Below are 6267 nucleotides of genomic sequence, written 5' to 3'. Positions count from 1 at the left end.
GGACTAACCAAAAAATGAGTATTAGTGCGTATGCAAACAAAGAATACCAAACACTTATATCCACACACATTTACATAGTCATGCTTCGTAAAATGAATAACCGCTCATAAGCCACGAAGCAGTTCAGTACCCAATTGACTTATTGAGCACCAAAATCAACTGTGTTATACGTAAACACTAATCGGAATAAGTAAGACTAACAGTGCAATAAAATGAATAAAGTCGTATCAGTCTTCTGACGCTAGCAACACAACGATGTACACGAAACTAAACTGAATACAGCGCCAAAGTAAAACCGATTATAAACGAAATATACAGTGTATTACACACGAAATCAAAGTGCTACTGAGTTAAAGCGACTATGACATCAGTTTATACACAACAATGCCATATATGTATGAGACATATGTGTTACGGGGCACTCATATGTATTTTCTATTTTTTGTGCTAATCACTCATAGTATTAGTCTGTACTTGACTAAGTACACATTTAGGCAAACATTTTTGTCTCATGACTAAGTGCACTAATTTTATTAGTACTCAAAGCAGATCTCTGGTATGTATGTTAGATACTAATTATAGCCTGAGGTAAACTTGTCGACTGAAAAAACAGCTATTGTTTTACCAAAATAACAAATTCAAGATAAATATGTTTATTCCAGTGAAATTTAATTAGCGCTTGTGGGGCAAAATATTTTGCTATTGTATCTTCAATATATTTCCGGGTTTCAGGGGCGGATTCAGAGATCCATTTTGGAGAGAATCGGTATGAAAAAAATAGCTAGCGTCTGCCAATTTTTCGATAGCCACTGCCGACTTGATCGGTGTTAGCGTCTAGCGATTTTTTTTCAATAGCCAATTTAAGTCAACCGAAAGTTATCATTGCCCATTCATTCATAGGTACATCCGTTAGCCTATCCGCCCGAGAGGTCATCCTCATATTTTTATACCCAGCTCTACTTGTACACAGGGGATTGTAACTTTGATTGGATAACGATTGGTTGTACAGGTATAAAGGAATCGAGATAGATATAGACTTCCATATATCAAAATCATCAGTATCGAAAAAAATTTGATTGAGCCATGTCCGTCTGCCCGTTTACACGATAGCTTGAGTAAATATTGAGATATCTCCACCAAATTTGGTACACGAGCTTACCTGGACCTAGAATATATTGCTATTGAAAATGAGCGCAATCGGATTATAGCCACGCCCACTTTTTATATATATAACATTTTGGAAAACATAAAAAACCTGATTACTTAGTAAATAATACACCTAGGATGTTGAAATTTGACGTGTGGTCTCATATTGGGACTCTTGATTAAAATTTAAAAAAAAAAATTTTTAATGGGCGTGGCACCGACCACTTGTGATAAAATCAATTTTAGAAATATTATTAATCATAAATCAAAAATCGTTAAACCTATAGTAACAAAATTCGGACGAGAGGTTGCCTTTACTTTCTTGCCTTGACTTGCCTTGACTTGCATTTCTTTTCTTTTTTTTTTCTTTTTTTCTTTTCTTTTCTTTTCTTTTCTTTTCTTTTCTTTTCTTTTCTTTTCTTTTCTTTTATTTTCTTTTCTTTTCTCTTCTTTTTTTCATTTCTTTTCTGTCTTTCTTTCTTCCATTCCTGTCCTTTCTTTCCTTTCCTTTCTTTCCTTTCCTTTCTTTCCTTTCCTTTTCTTCATTTTCTTATCTTCTCTTCTTTTATCTTCTCTTCTCTTTTCTTCTCTTCCCTTCTCTTCTCTTCTCTTCTTTTTTTTTTCTATCATTTTGTTTTGCGAGCTTTGCTCAGCTGAGTATAAAAAAGCGTCAGTACCCAAGTACCGATGAAGTTCTCCCACTAAACGATAACAGAGGTAACTTTAGTAGAAATTAATATTTTTGAGCTATTTGAGAAGGGTTTCGTCGGCATCTTACCGGTAACAACCGATACCAAACACTTATTGCTTCGATTCATTTCTCGATAGGTTGGATAATTGATGTATGTACATATATTAGAACGATTTTCCGGTGGCCCTTGTCAAATTTGGTTTAAAGAAAAACCGGGTTCGGTGGTATGCTATCCTCAGTGAAATTTTTCGTTCTCTAAACTAAATTTTACAAGGGATGGCGGAAAATCGTTTCAATATACGTCACTTATAGCTCCGTCACATAAACAGTTTTTCACATTGATGATTTAAACACAATCTTATGCATTATGAGTAGATGGCACGTAATTTTATGGAAATCGATAGATCGAGCGACACTGGCGCCATCTGATATGAAAAAGTAGCCAACTCCCAAATTGTGTTGCAAGCCAAGCATAAGAAGAAGAATTTGACTTTTACTTTGGCTAAGGGTGCTTGCACACTTTGCAAGTTAAATTATTTTTCCCACTCGTTGGCAACTTTTCTAACATTTTTCGCAATTAAAAACTGCAATATAACAAATGAATACAACTCAAAATATATTTGCAAGTATTTTTTGTTCTATAGAGAGAGAATGTTTAAAATAGTGCTTCGCGAAATTTTGTATGTGAATGGGCATTGCGAAATAAACTTCAATTGCCACGTCTGAAGTTCCTTCATATTTATAAACTCAACATCTTGGCTGATTGTGACAATGTTACTGGAATGCATAAGCTTGTGTTAAACGCATCTATATGAAAAATGTCATTGTACCGCGGCCTTTATTGTTTTATTATCAGCTTATTATCGAAAGCCAAATTATCGGCGAGTTATCATTTTTTTATAGGCTTGTTATCGTCGAGTGAACCGCTTCCTGTTGGTTTCTTATCAACTTGCTATCAACAATTGACAGATGTGTTATAGTAAAGAGTTATTTGTATTTATCGGTATCAGTTTCATAACAAAGCGATGAGTCGTCGATAACACGCCATGACGAATTTTTTAACTCCGATAAGAAATCGATTAATAAACAAAACCATCTCGATAATAAATCGATTCCTTTAGATAAATAATCGATAGCAAAAAATATACTGACGCGTTTTACGTCTAAAGAGATTTAGGTGAAATTTCACTTTCAATTTGCGTCATGATCCGACGTTTGAGAGAAATCCAAAGGAAAGAGGAGTTGCATATGATCCATCAAGCAGGAAAGGCGTGGACAAAACCGTGCGGCTGCAAATCCTCCGACGTAAGACTCATAAAATTGCTCATGTTTCTACAGGGGGAAGATTTAAGGCTCATGATGGACATACTAAGTGGACACTGCTTTCTGGCATCACATGCCTCGTTAGGCCTCGTTAGTATCAGCAGATGTAGGAAGTGCGAGCTGTAGGAAGAAACGGTTACGCATGTTATGTGTTCGTGCCATGCGCACCCAAAGTCCAGTCTGTAGCTAAAAGGGGCGGCAGGGTTGCCAGATCTCGAGGCACCAATTAAGCTAGGGCCTAGGAAACTTCTAATATTTGCCAAGAGGATGGTATTATTCTATAACATAATTCCTGGTAGATTATTGGGGTTTTTTCCGTTTACCATAGTTCAGTTCTTCCACTACAAAATTTTTAGTGGTGCCCTGTTTTGCTTACCAGATGCCGTTGCCGTGTTGGAAAAATAATATTTGTATTTATTTCTAGCTGTTGTTGTTGTAGTGATAAAGACACTCCCCGGAGGATTTGGGGAGTGTTATAGATGTTGTTTGACCTTTGCCGGATATAGATCCAGTACGCCTTGGTAACACACTCCATTAACACACTCCATCCACGATCATAATATGACCACATTGAACCTTCCTCCCAGGCCCCACCCTCTAGTACCATAGGTAGGTGAGGTTTTAAGTGGTAGGCGGAATTGAAAACTTAGTCTACTGTGCCCATCTTTGCCCTATAAACACATTCAGTCAGACGCCTTCTAGTGGCATATTAACTTTCCACCACCTAACGTTCTGTAATGAGGAAAAACGCGAAATGCATATATACTTGTAGCAACTGAAAATAAAAATTTATTAAAATTCAAAAAGCGCAACACACGAAATAATATACTAATTACATAGTTGTTGTAGGCAACATGCAGGCGCACATTGCCGCGACTCCATACAAAAGATAGACAAAAAAGAAGGAGTGGTCCGAATTGGCTGAAAGTATTATGCCACGCTAATTTCAAAAATGAAATCGGTTTTTCTGTACCGCTTACTCATTCCAGGAAAACCGAGTTTTTCTCGCATTTTTGTATGAAAATAGTTATTGCGGACATGTGTTGATATAAGTAGAATGAGCCGTCAGAATGGGCCGAAACTTCACACCTCAAAGGCCTATATCACGCCAATTTCAGACAAAAAATCTGTTATTCAATCCCGGTTACCAATTGATTTAAAACAATCATCGTAGATATATGTTTATAAAAAGCGAAGTACTCGCCAGAACTGATTGAAAAAAACCGGGTTTTTGCACGTTATTATACAAAAGTGAAATGGGGCATATAATTGTTTGTAAATGTTCAGAAAAATATAATTTTTAGTTATAATTTGTCGCACCTTTACATTAGGGTAATTTAATACATTACGGTACTTTTAAAAATTAAGTCGGTTTTTTTTTTACATTTTACCCGTTCTGATTTTGATATGGATTTAAAATAAAGCATAATCGCTGTTGACTATGTAAATAAAAACAGAACTATGTTTTATAATCAATCAGTTTCAGAGCCTTCAGAAGATTCCATGTCGTTGTCTGCTTCATCACTTTCAACAATATATTTTTTAAAGCTGAGATCAGAACCCTTCGAATATTTGTTTCTCTGTTTTATATTTCTTTATTTTTATAATATCGAACGGGTCATTAAATCCGTATTGCTTTGTACTCTTCCAGTTTTTCGTGCATGATTAAGCCGATATTTTCTTATGATTTTGTGTGAACATTCTAAGGCTTCTTCTGATAAAGAACCTAATAAAAAAACGTGGAAGTACAGATTAAGACAAATAAATCAAAACATAGCTTAAAAATCATTACCTATTGGTAAATCAAAGTATTTAATTACATCACATCCATGTACTAAAATTTTATGCACAGAACTTGGCATGTTATACCAACCATAATTTTTTAGGTATAGCTCTTGTTTCGGTCAACAAAACACTAAACTCTTGGGTTTCTATTTCTTTTCCACAGGAGAGGACTCTAAGCACCAGAGAAAAATTATGGATTAGAGACTTATACTGTTTTCACACAGAAACTTAAATGATCTCATTTCACCTGCTAATGAAATCGTAAATTTTTTGCTTTCACACAGAAGTAACTGCTCGATTAGTATGAAGGATGAGACAGACATCATGGCGGAACGATACAAGGTGGGAGCATGGTGACATACCTACAAACAAACAAAATTCCATGTACTTGTAAACACAAATGTCAAAATCGTACTGCGCCGGTAGTTGATTTATCAAATCAAATAAAAAAGGTTATAATCAGCTGTTCGATGCGGCCACCTTGTATCGTTCCGCCATGCAGACAATGACATTTGCTTTGACAAATGACATTTTTAAGCACTGAACACACCAAAAACTAAAAAGCGGAAACGGAAGCGGAACGCTGCCAACAGAGTTGCATTGTGCTTTTGACTTCATTAGGCATTCGATTAGCTACTAATGAAATAATAATAGATTCGAATTTTTAGGGAAGATTGAGCTCAATAAGCTTCTTAATGTAGAAAACTGCCTTTATTATTCAATAAGCCATCTGTGTGAAAACAGTATTATCCAGACGAGTAATTTCTGCGGCAACATCAATATTTTGAAAAAAAACGTCGAGCTGTATTTCCATCATTAGTTGTGCCAAATCCTTGCTTGACTTGGTCAATTATCAAACCTGTTTTATCTTTGAATTCTTTTTGTATACGGGTTTTAGTTTCAATAAATTTAGCCTTATTTTCTATTCTGACTTGCCATTTCTTAAAAGGCAGACGGTAGGCTATGTGCAGTAAACATTCAAAGAATCGAATCCAGCAATGGAGGGTTGATAACCCAAATTTATAATGATCTGGATTTGGTATTTTGTTTTGTTCAATATTGTTCATTTCCGTTGGGCTTGCATGACATATAAAACATCTGCTCGAAGAATTGGTGTTTGTTAAAACATTAGCTACTGCACCGTCAATCATAGTGCAGTGCATGACGTAGGAAATTTCAGCTATTCCCTTCTTATTTTTGAAAATATCGCATTCCAAATCATCAACCATCTGAACCTTTTTATTGTAATCAGAATGAATTACCTCTTTTCCTTCTTTCGTATAAATAAATTGCACTGGTCTACAGAAGAGAGTAGAATAAGG

The sequence above is a fragment of the Eurosta solidaginis genome, chromosome 3 (genome assembly GCF_040869045.1).
Source record: "Eurosta solidaginis isolate ZX-2024a chromosome 3, ASM4086904v1, whole genome shotgun sequence".
Taxonomy (NCBI): Eukaryota; Metazoa; Arthropoda; class Insecta; order Diptera; family Tephritidae; genus Eurosta; species Eurosta solidaginis.
Note: the sequence above shows the minus strand (reverse complement) of the source record.